The sequence below is a fragment of the Scardinius erythrophthalmus genome (assembly GCF_964197995.2).
Source record: "Scardinius erythrophthalmus genome assembly, chromosome: 17".
NCBI lineage: Eukaryota > Metazoa > Chordata > Actinopteri > Cypriniformes > Leuciscidae > Scardinius > Scardinius erythrophthalmus.
Window position 1 is genome coordinate 28,607,045 of NC_138237.1, and position 12,953 is coordinate 28,619,997.

Consider the following 12,953-nt stretch of genomic DNA (forward strand, 5'->3'; position numbering starts at 1 on the left):
GTTCTATTAACCACAGACCTTATTTCAGGCATTTAACCAGAAACCCATTGGCTTCAGGACGATGGAATCGGAAGTACTAAAATGCTAAGTCATTTCTTGGGTTTGGCCTACAAATATACATCATTCCTGCAGACCTCTTTTACCATAGACATGCACAGTTGAATTGACAAAATATAAAACGTTTTTTTTTACATAAAGTAACATTTTTACAGTAAAATATGAGTGAGCATGTAGAATCGGATGAATGAATCTATCTTTTCTATTCCCGAACTAATGCAACACACGATGCTGCCAAAATTGGCAACTGAAAACTGTCATATATTATTATCCGTATATCATTACAAGCTGTAATCATTGCCTACATTATCACCGCTTAACTGAATAGGCAATGTTTACAACCCAGACAGCAACATAGTGTCGGCCCAGATCCGGCCCACATCTGGCACGTGTTGAATCCGACACAATGGTAACCACAAAACTTGTTGTATCTTATTCTGCCATTACTTTCATACTCATCTCTGGCTGATAACACTGAATATGCATATTCCGTGAAGCTGCTTTGAACAATATCGTAAAGTGATATACAAAAAAAACCTGAATTGAACTGAACATGACACAAGGTCAGTAAAAATCAAGCGCAGGTGCCGAGTGCCGAAAGGCTGTTAGAAACGTGGCCTAATGTCAGAACAAGGTGCTAATGTTCTCCAACAACAAAACGATGATTCACGACCGATCCCACATGAATGGTCAATTAATGTCCTCAGTTGCTAGTGTTTATTACCCTGCCTAAATGAATCGGGGGGCCTCCCCGGAGTCTCCTTCTCCTCCCCTGCTAGCGAAATGAGAAACAGCAAAGGCGCTTTTGCTGATTTGCCGAACACGCACTGTGTGGTCTGAAACGGAGGGGGAGAAACGCCTGACTTTACGGGCTTCAGTAATCGGCAGGCGTTAAACTGAACAATTAGGCGCTGGCTATATTGTCGCCCGGTTTATGGCTCTACTCTGGCTTTAGCTCGCACAATATGGCTCCATTCAGTCACTCCTCCCAGCCTCTCTGGTAGCGGGACGCGGAGACACCCCTGAGCCGAAAAGAGAGGAAATTACAGGTATATGCAGCTAAGCAGCTTAGTGTACCGTTACAAACTGAGCATGCACTGTTAAAAATTACCAGCAATTCACAATAATTAACAGTATTGTTTTACAGTAACTTGTTGTAATTAAGTTTCCCTGTAATATCCCAATGAATACCTGTAAAAACTACAGTATCCTTGGATTTTACAGCATTTAACTCTTATTTTACAGTAAAATATTGCAATCTAAAACCTGCTGTTATATCACAACAAGGTCTGTAATATCACAGCAACACAGTGAAAAAAAAAGAAGGATTTCACAGCATTAAACAGTATTATTACAGTGAAATATTGTATTGAAATTATGCCCTGGAAAGTCACATGACATAACCGAACTGTTTTGAATTTGAACTGAAAAGGCGCGGTCGTGTCCCTCTTCTGAATTTCCGGGCTGAATGGAGAAGGTGAGTAGCATACATGTTTGCAGCACTTACACCCATGTTATTTTAATATGATGATAATATTTACTTTCAAATAAACGTTTATCGCATGACACAGTTCACATTTTGTTAGCAAGTGCCCAGAATTGTTGAAAGTTCTCTCACAGCATTTGCTAATAGTAGTAATGTTAGTAGCTAATGAAGAGAGTTTCGCTATAATTTTTCATGTCACTATCACCGTTTAGACAAATCTGGTGTTTGTAAAGTTTATAAAAACCAATGATGGGACAAACATTACTATTTATGTGTGCACATTTCTGTAATTAGTCAAGGTTATCATAGATTAGCAGGGCTAACCGTTAGCTGTTTAACTTTAATAACTTAGTGATTCAAACGGTCCATGAAAAAATATTTTTTTCAGCAGATATCCTAGTTACAACATGATTGAGCTAACTGTTAAGGGGGTCGCACACCGGATGCGCAGCTCGGCGCCGCGCCGCGCCACGTCTTTTAAATTCGAACACATTATTCTCTATGAGAATGTAAGAGGAAGATATACATCTCTATAAATGTAAATTTTATATAAAACCATGTAAATGGCGCTCTGTGGCGCGGCAGGATTTTGAACACGGTCCTGAGCCGTTGCTGGGCGTCGCGGACAGACGCCGAAAGGCGCCGCCGGTGTGTGTACTCTCATAGAGAATAATGTGTTCGAATTTAAAAGACGTGGCGCTGCGCGGCGCGGGGCCGAGCTGCGCATCCGGTGTGCGACCCCCTTTAGTCTCATGTCGTGTTCGACAACGGGAGGGTTTTAACATTAGGGTTTCCCACTTGTCCTGATATGAATGTATAATAATTGTAAAAGTTGTAAATGCACGTTACATTGAGTGAGCAATCTCAAAGTGCTACAGAAAAAAAACACTATATAATATATACCACTATCATTTTTGACATACGGCTAAAATTAAATTACAATGATCAATGATCATAATCTGCATTCAAACTGAAATTCTTATTTTTGGTTGCATTTGTGTAATTTCTCCTTTTTCTTTTCTTTCCAGGTCATCAGAGAGAGTTTGATGCTTGAAGTTGATGTAAGATTTTTTATTCAAATATTTAAAATGCAAAATGAGTGATTACATTATCAACATTTACCTTGCATGATTTACTACCTCTGACCAATGAACAATATTTATCCTTTATCCTAAATCCATGCTATTGTGTGTTAACTATGTTACAGCCATGTGCCACTGGTCAATACTGCAGAACTCCCCAGCAGCCCCTGCTTGATCATTCAAGGTAATGTTACTTTGATCTAGTATCGACATTTCTAACTCATTATTTTGTTTTCATTCTAGAAATCTACAAGACCACAATAAGTAATAATAATTATAATTATAATAATAATAATAATTACATTTGTATAGCCATTTGTATCTTAAGCAGATCGCAAAGTGCTCATAACACATAATGCTGTATCTGTTCATTTCAGGTGACATGATGAAGCCCTCTGGATGGCTTATATCCATCGAGGGACATGTCGTGATGGGCCCACACCCTTTCTTTTTACACGGAGTAGCTGCTTTCTTCAGCAGCTATTACGTCTTCAACCTTGAGTATCCTGCCGCTGGATCGTCAACGCTGGAGTTCATTCAAAGGTATTTTATAAAGATCACATTTAATCTTGTAATTCACATTATAGTACAGGCTTCCAACTCAATGATTGTCTTGAGGTCTAAAATGCTGACAAACGAGGTACCTGAGGCCCCGTCCACACTACCGCGTTTTTGTTTAAAAACGGAGACCTTTTGCTACGTTTACACCTCCCGTCTACACTAAAACGGCAAAAACGGAGACCCAAAACGGAGAAGTTTAGAAACGCTGCCGACCCGTTTTTCGTTTTGAAACTCCGGAGGGCGTTTTAGTGTGGACGGGTCAAAACGGAGGACTTTAGAAACGATGACGCAGAGGCTCGCGCTCGGCTCTATGATTGGGTGTCATCAGTCATGGAGTATACACAGGTAATATTCAGTACCAGTAAACTCCACCCGCTGGAACAGTTTCTTACAGTAAGAAGAAGAAGAAACTGCCTCTTGGAAGCGTCTCAGGTGCGGCTCGCGCAGTAAACGCATACCACTACATGCTATATAGAACCGACGCCTATTTTTCATGCGACACGCAAGCGTGTTGGAAGCGTTTCCAAGAAAAATAGAATAGGAAAACATGTTTATATGTCATTTTGACACAAATACATATTAATAAATGACATTTTGATGTTTGAAAGCATTTTTTTACAGTCTATGTTTGAAAGTCTCTAGGTTTACACCGGCACGCGCATGCCCAGTGTTGGTGAATGGTCACGTGATACGCGTTTTCAGTCGTTTTAATGTGGACGGAGATCAATTCTAATATGCAGCTAAAACGCTGGTGTGGACGGCGATCGTATTCGTTTTAATTCTCCGTTTCTAAACTAAAACGCAGTAGTGTGGACGGGGCCTGAGGCTAGCCTGGTGAGACCACCCTGATCTCGCGAACTCATTCAATTTTGCTCTGCAGATCAGTCTGGGTTTCTACACATGTTATGCTGACAAATACCTGCTGGTCCAATCACAGCTATTTATTTTGTTTTGGGGCAGGCTATGTGATGATGATTTTGAAACGTCTATTGCGAAATGCGAATGTATTGAATGAAGTAGATGAAATTTTCTTTCAAAGCAGAACAAAATGCTCTCAGGCCCTTTATTGAAAAGGATATGTTTGTCATACTTTCAACAGGGTTTGGTTTTAATTTACCAACTGGCCAATTGTGTGAAGATGCATTTCAGTGGCGGCACACGTTGATATGGCCTCTCATAGTAGAAAATCAACCCTATTTGCCTCAGGCAAACCTAACCTGAGGCACCTTGGCTAAAAATGGCTAAAAAAAAATTATGGTGAGAGTAAGATCTAACAAGTTTGGATTATAAATCTATTAGGGTTTGATGTGGGGAAAAAGCACAGCAAAAAGCACACCTTGATAAATGCTGTCTGCAATACAGTAAGTCTATTTGAAACTGAAACTATCTTTGCTTATTAACAGGTGCTTCCTGGGCATCAATCCTGAAAGAGGCTCAAAGACCAAGAAGCGGACAACAATGAACCCTCATGTGAGCACCCTTTTGAGGAAACTTATTGACTTTGAGTGGGCATCATAGTTTTTTTTTTGCAGCGGTAGTTGTCAGGCTCAGTTTTGAGTAGCCTTGTTCTTTTTGTAATTTTTCAAGACAACTTTGCACTACAAGATTTTTACACAATGCTGTTGCGTGTGGACTCATTATAATGTTTGAGACTGAGAGGAGCGCCTGACCCCTTTACGACATTCCTTCATCGCTCTCTTATCTTGCCATGAAGGCCTCATTCCCATCCTGTCCATTACTGTTATTGTGACACAGCTAGTTGAATTGCAAGTTTGCACAATTTCTCTGCATTTTCTGACTTTTATGACTAGAAAGTTGAATTTCTTGAACTCTTGAAGTTCTTGGCATCTGCTGTACATTGAAAAATATGTATTTGTTAATAAATATGCCATTGGGCTAACATTGACTTTACCTCAGAGTTGTTTGTTGGGGGGAGGGGGTTAATTGTACAATGATTGTAAATTCACAGTATATTATTGTCAACTTGTACATTACTTTCAAAGTACACACTGTAAAAGTACAGGGCCTTGTAACAATGTACAGCAAAAGATTGTAATTCCCCAGTAATGTACTGTAATATCACAGTAATTGCTTTGTCATTGAAGCTGTGAAGTTACAGTATACAGTTGTGCTTTTACAACAATGCATTGTAATATCACAGATATAAAATTACAGTAAATTGCTGTGAGTATATTTCACAGTATATTGCTGTAATCCTTACTGTGAAAGTCATGCAAAATTTATCCAATTATTTATTGTAAATTCACAACGAAAAATTTTGCAGTGTGGGTAATGAGACATATCAGTGCCCTGCGGCTGGAAGGATGGAACTTCTCATTAGGACGTCTTTCTGGACTTTATGGAAGATAGGTTAAAGGGCCAGACCCCTGAGAGAGTGACACCGGTCTCAAATTGGATCAATCGCGGCAGATGGCAATGGGGCAAAGGGATTATTCGTAGATAATCTGTTTAATGAAATCTTTAATGTTGGAACTTTTCTTGAAGGTGGTCTTAGTTATTTCACCCTGACATGTATTTTGATTGTTTTTGATGTATTAAAAAAATATAACAGTAAAAGTTTACAATAGTTCCCATTAGTTAACGTGGTTTCACTTTATTTCGATAGTCCACTTAAGACATTCTACTAACCATAAGTTATATGTAAGCAAACTATTATTAAATGTCAGTCAAAATAAAGTTAGCAGATATTAAGCATACTCTAATACTGGTGCAAAGTTATACTTATAGTTAGTAGAATGACTATCAAAATTGTGTTACCGTTAAAAAGTGTTACTATTAACATCAGTTAATGCATATTCTAACATTAACAAACAATGGGCAATTTGTTAAAGAATTTATTGGTAACACTTTACAATAAGGTTCATATTAGTTAGCATTAGTTCATTTATTAACTAACATGAACTAACAATGAGCAATACATGTGTTACAGTATATTATTAATCTTTGTTAATGTTAGTTAAGACAAAATACAGCTGTTCATTTTTATATAATTTTAACAAATACAACCTTGATTTTAATAACGTATTAGTAAATGTTGAAATGAATGTTAACTGTGATTAACGAATGTGGAAGAAGTATTGTTCATTCTTAGTTCATGTAAACTACTACTAATGTTAACTAATGAACCTTATTGTAAAGTGTTACCAATTTATTCATCTTTTTTGAGGTTAGTTAAAAAAATATTCGTGTTAGCTCAGGTCATTAAATAAAATGAACAAATCCAACATTTGATTTTAATAATATATTAGTAAATGCTGAAATTTAATTAACTAAGATTAATGAATGCTTTACACTGAAAATTTGATCAATAACAATAACAGATGTTTTAACATAGTGTTGTGGCAAAAATATTCATTAAACAATCATCACCTGCGTAAGAGACATTTCTGATTCAAATTGTCTTTTAAAAGTATTTATTCTTGCAAGAAGGCCCAGTTGCCACACAGAAGTCACCAGTACAGTCTGTGAAACAAGTGCGACCAGGGAGGGAGGGCAGAGGAGCCTTTATACTGATTTCAAGGTCTCTTGCTTACAGGCCCTTATCTAAACAAGGGAAGGTTTCTCTGCTAGTCATCTAATTCTGCTGAGTTTATTCTTACAAACTCACAAGTTCTAAATTGGCCGGCCTCTGACCCTAGGGGTCAGAGCCCCTTTTCAACCTGCCTCCTCCTGATGTCTCACCTGTTTCCCAGTGTTTAAAAACACACACACACACACATTAGTCATATGTTGGCAGACTACGTACAGTCAAGCAAAGATCATTTCAATGTCTTAATAATGAAAATAATGAAAATCAACACTGTAAATCAATGAAAATCTAAATTTTCCATTACAATTCCCCCTTTTTATCATTCATTGATAACGGATCAATCAAGACAAACCAAACCATAATAATACTTATACTGTTCATCTCTGATTTTCATATGACTGATCACTCTTCTTTAAACTTGTAGGAAAAGAAAGGATTAAAAATGAAATAAGCTTAGGCTGTTTTTGTAAGGATAGGCCCTTAATTTTATAGCAAGCAAATAAAGGTTTATATAAGGCCGGGCTAGGTGAACAAGCACTGTTATTGCACCCCCAAAAACTATAGTCTGGACCCTCGGTCACCTTGATATAAACAAGAAATAGTGTAGTTATATTTAGTAGGAAAACAAAGAAAAAGGAAAAAGTAGATACAAAAATATCCCTCAATTCAAACCCTGTCCTTGTATGCCACCTCGTAACACGGATGGCTACTGTTTTTAACCCTCTTTATACATTATCATCGTCCTTAGAAAGAAAGAATTTAGAAAGTAAGAAAATCCGAAAAATGAAAAACACCCTCCAAATTTACCACGTTACTGTAGCTTCCACTACTTCCACTTTTCCTGAAAACATTTGCACCAATCAAATCATTAGATCTATATCAATACTAAGCACTAGTTTGATTTAATCAAATAAAATCATCAACATCATCACAAAACAAATTATTCAGCTAAACTTAAACCATTAGTTGGTCCACATCCTCCTCCAGGTGTGTTGACCATCTCGTTCACCCCATGGACATTCCGTCTTCACCAGGGTGACTCTTTACGAACCGTTGCAATGGGCTTTCCATCGTTGGCAAGGGAGGGTACGTTACTAGCACGTCCTTGACCCCTCACTGTCCTTCGCGTCGGCGCGTGGGGTTGCTGAGGTTGGTTGGTGTAGTCTAAGGTGAGAGGCTTGGACGGACCCAGATGTCACCCTCTCCGACCATTTTCCCTAGACCTTACAAGATTTTCCTTAGATCACGATTGCACCTCCATTGGAATGAACCATTTCCTGCCCGCTGTCACCTGTGGATGCAGACCCTAGCTTTTTGTTGTTGACCGCTTGTCTAGCCGGTCGTCCCTTTTGGTGTGACCGGTTGAATCAACAGCCTGAAACATATTGTCACCAGATAATTTTGCTCATGTTAATCAAAACAATATTTATACATTTGGAACAGAATCAGTTCTGTTCGACACAATCCATCCTGACATTCTGCAAAGGGAAAGTTTTAAGTTGTGCGCTGCGCAAGGTGTGGCACTGCTCTGCCACAATAATAACTCAAGCAAGGATAGTTAGCCAAATTCATCCATAGCAATTATTTCACTGGCACACTCTGACCTGCATCAAAGTCTGCATGCTCTGTAAAGAAAAACAATCATCGAGGTTATTGTCAGATAATAAAGTACACATAGTTTATTTTGTCTTCTGTGCTGCCGCGTCCTTCGCTGCCGAATCTGCACACTTACAGACAGCAATTTTGTTAGGGAGAAAAAACTACTTCTTACATGGCTTTTACCCAGTTAAACGCAGTGTCCTCCCAACATTTATCGTCCTGCTGCAATTCCATTCATCAAATTTGAACCCCTTGGTATGGCAATTGTTACCATCCCTTTTGATGCATGATACATGACTCATGCAGCAATTTAACAATGGTGTTTGGGTAAACAAAGTTTTCAACACTAACCCAAATGTTGTCCTTCAGCCAAATTTCCCCCAGACATCTTTCTCTGCCTCTGAAACAAAACATTACATAAGCCACAATCTCATCTTCTTATCTAATAATTTGAAGGGCACCGGCCCTGAGTCTCACTGCTTTTCAGGCCTGTTATTTGGTCTCTTAAGTCAGTCATCTACAAACATTTTCCAATGTCAAAGTCATCAATTGTTTCTATCAGGTCAGGTCGTCGTGTACAGACTTGGTCAGTATCAGTCAAACAACATTCTCTCTCTGTTCACAATAATCTACAGAGCTTGATGACCAAATTTCTTTCAAATTTGTCATTTGCCTTAACCCATCTGTAATGATAAAACTCTCGTTCCAGAGGTTAATGACACAATATACACACTATAGGGACAGAATAGCTCCCCTAAACTAACACATACCAAACATGAATTAACTCTCACAAAACATACAATGCTGTCACCATCAAACACACACACACACTGACACCTGACTATGAACTCATATTCATATCTTCTGGTGTTTACTCTGAACATATTTAAAAATTAAACAAGATTTTAAACTTCTCATTTTCCTGTAGCTTTTATCTAATTTTACATAGTCTCTTAACCAGTTTCAAAAGCCTGTCTGTTCATTATTCTTTTTCTCTTAGAAAAGTCAGCTGGGTTGTTTTGGTTCGTTATCATTATTTTGCTTCAGCTCGCTTTAGCAGGCCCATAACAGAAAGACAGACAGAGTACCGGCCCTTCCTCCACTCAGCAGTCTCTCTCAATATACACAAATAATCTTTCCAACAGCCTTTTAAGACTGTAGCTAAATTAATCATAGTCTAGAACTCTTAATAGTTCACAAATATTAAAATACAAATGTTTAACTCAAATTTGAACAATCTAAAATACATTATGCAATGAGCATTCCTAAGGTTATCTTTAGTTTAAATATTCAATTCACCTAACCTTTGTTATCCAGAATTTTCTCTTAACTCATCACGAACTGTCTTCATCTCTAGCCACCACCATGTCTAACGACCTTCAGGAGTTAAAACTATTTTATTGACATATTTCAATATCAACACTTCTATAAAATTTCCTTGCCCATAAGGCAACCACCATCATGTTCCTGACATAAATTAATTTTTGTTACTGTCTCCACAACAAATAAAGAAAACCACCTCATGGTCTCGGCTGGCTCTTGAAAGCCCATTCCCACCAGCTCTTTATCTCTAATCTTCATCAGGGTGTTGTCCCCTGGCATGGTTGCAAACACTTGTCATAATGAAAAACAGCCATTCAATGAATGCGGTTTCTTGCAAGTGGTATATAGAGGAACTCACATTTTCTGGGGCAGACTGCCATAACTCCTTACAGCTCCATCTCCCCCCTCAATGTTCTGCTGATGCTGCTGGCCTCACAGTCACCGCTCAACTCTAATACCTTTCTCACATAAACACACCTCCCTTCAGGAGATGCCCAGTGTCGGCGTGACCCCCTGCCTTAGGTTGACCTCTGGCCAAAGGTTCTTACCCGTCCTTGAGTAGCCACTTCGTGCACACTGGTAGCCGCTCTTTCCCACCGCAAAATCAGTTTTCCCCAACAGACTCGGTTGTTTTCTGGAGCTTAGGGAACGCACATTCAAGAGTCACCAGAGCACTCTGGACTGCCTAATAGTGTTAACACAGGGAGACAAGTTAATAACAACAGTATTTAATCACCTAAATCTTTTAAACATCTTCAAATCAGCAAAATCGCAATTGAATCAACCGTCCATTCAGTGTACTGTTACATCTGTAGCCGGAGCCATCAGCCCTGTTTCATGGTGGAGGCTAAAATCAGACAAAGAAGTTACTGGTTCTAAACTAGTCAAACATGTCACTTCTATCGTTTAAGACTTCTTTAAAGTCATTTAATTTTACTTTTAAAGCATTTACCCTCTAAATGTATAAAATATTAACTGCCTGTAGCATGATTTCCTTTTAACATCTCTATGTCTATGGTTTCCAACTGAAACACTGTGCTTTACTATTAGCTTATTATCACTTATGACACAGGCTCAGATAACAACTTTTAGCTGACATTGAATGAGAGAGACTCTGAGGCATTCAGGACTGGTACACTCTACTCTCATAAACTTCTAAAATCAAACTTTATCTAACATCTTTTAACTCTAGCCCAGCTTAAAGCATCTTTGCCAGAAATGACATGCGTTTTCAAATAAACATAATTTTTATATTTGTCTTTTGCCCACATCAGGGAATTTAGACATTACAAATTTCACTCAGATTGTGTCTCTGGCTGTTTCAGCCACAGCACACACCAGATTCACATAAGCAAACTGTTTCAGCCAATCACAAGCTTATCTTCTGAAAACAAAACATCAGCTCCTAGTTCTTTCTTGGTCAACACCATTTCTCCACATTCAAAACACTAACAAGCTGTTTGTTTAATCAGATGCCTTTCTACACATTTTACATTTAGCAACTGTTAATCCCGTAACACTGCCTCTGCTTATTTTATCTTAAAGAAAGAATAATAATTATTCTAGTTCTTAATAACGTTTCGCATTTCATCTCAATTTTAGTTGTCAGGTTCTCAATTACCATAATTTAATACCTGACTTCAGTGTTTTCTCTTGGAGTTTATCAATCTTCTTTTAGGATTCACACTAACTTTTGAGGCTGCCCTCTCAGCTTGTGATACATTTTATTACAAGTTGTGATAGAACTCATTAGATTTGTCTCTCTATATCATCTAAAACCTTATCAAAGCGTTTCATTCAAAACACAATCATCCTTTTAGTTACCGGTACTTTTAAAATATTTTGCAACTCATTTGTTGGAGTCATTATTATCTGTAATTTTACATCAACCTGTATTCATCAATTCACTAGCTCTTTCCTTTTAAAAGGATTCCCTTAAGACTTAAATCTTTCAACCTTCTTTTAATCTTCAATCTTCTTACTTTCATCTATTAACTTTCCTTTAACTTTCTTTTCTCCCTTGCACATTCTTTTCACTTTCTTTAGCACTGCGTTCACATTCTTAGTTCTTTCTCAGACGAAAACTTTAATATCGTCATTTAAATACTGTTCTACTTTCAAAAAAACCACATTAATACACGTCGCTTTCACGTTATCACTTTCTTTGTCCATTTACAATTATGGGCTAAATGGCCCCACTGACCACAATTAAAACACTCTCTTTACCTATAGTTTGATCAATGAGCTCGCAAACAGCTCCAACTTACTGCACACCCCTGAAGCAGTGTGTCCCAATCAGGAATGTAAACAGAGCCACTGATAAGCAGTTCTCTGTATTCTTTTACAGTCCACCAGTGTGGATTCAATCACAATAGCCAAATCATAATCTTCATCATTATTATTGGCAGCACATTAATTTCATAAGTTGCAACGAAAATCACTCAACATATTCTAAGGGGTTTTCACTAAACATTTTCTTTCTAAACTTCACATTTCTTTGAAGTCAAAGCTTCAGAGCACAGCTGCTTACAGCGTTTGCTCTCTTCTGTCTCACTGTTTGTTTCAGGACTCTTCATAAAGTATAAAATTTGTACTAAATGCTATCAATTTCATTAGCACTGGGTTGAAACCGTATTCCTCTATCAAATGGTTAGGCTTCAGATTAAATTTAATGTTATCATTATTTTCTCAGTCCCACTTATCTCTGCTGTTTCACTCTTACTTTTTCCCTCATTCCCACATTTACTTCACGCACACACTTTCAGGTGCCGTGGGCACAGACTTTTCACATACTTCACTCTGCTTTTCATTCACACTCATTTTTTGCTTTTCATTCAAACCAACATTCAACTGTTGCTTCACAGTTTTTTACACGCATGTTTTGCACTGGCACAACTTTCCTATGTCTAACATGCCCTTTTCCCCATAGTTTTCTTCATTGCACAGTACACCGGTGTGCAATATTTACTATTGGATGTTCCCATAATGGCTGTCTTTTCCTCTTTCACTATTGCTCGTGGCTTTTAATCTTTTATTAGCGCGCACTAGACTGACTATTCACCCAAGCTCAGAAGGGTTGAAATTAATTCTGCTTACTCTCAATGTCTCTCTCTGGAATTCAGTTTTGGCCTGGAAATCTTTTATTTCCTGCCCTTTTTAAACTTAATTCCAGTGATCAATTATTTCGGCCCTCTGAATTAATTTCCTTATTAACGAGTACTTAGCTTCGGTCGGACAATATCTTTGACCTTACGTCTTAATTTCCGTTCCCTTTTTAAAAGCCTTCCCTTTTCCC

At 38.0% G+C, this 12,953-nt stretch overlaps 1 long non-coding RNA gene across 1 annotated transcript; it reads left to right on the forward strand.

The window, feature by feature from the left end:
* The first annotated feature begins 2,486 nt into the window (after nucleotides 1–2,486).
* LOC308705386 lies at nucleotides 2,487–5,091 on the forward strand. Its single transcript, XR_014031911.1, has 4 exons — nucleotides 2,487–2,604; nucleotides 2,751–2,809; nucleotides 3,003–3,168; nucleotides 4,590–5,091. It is a non-coding gene; the product is annotated as an uncharacterized lncRNA (long non-coding RNA).
* The last annotated feature ends 7,862 nt before the right edge of the window (nucleotides 5,092–12,953 follow it).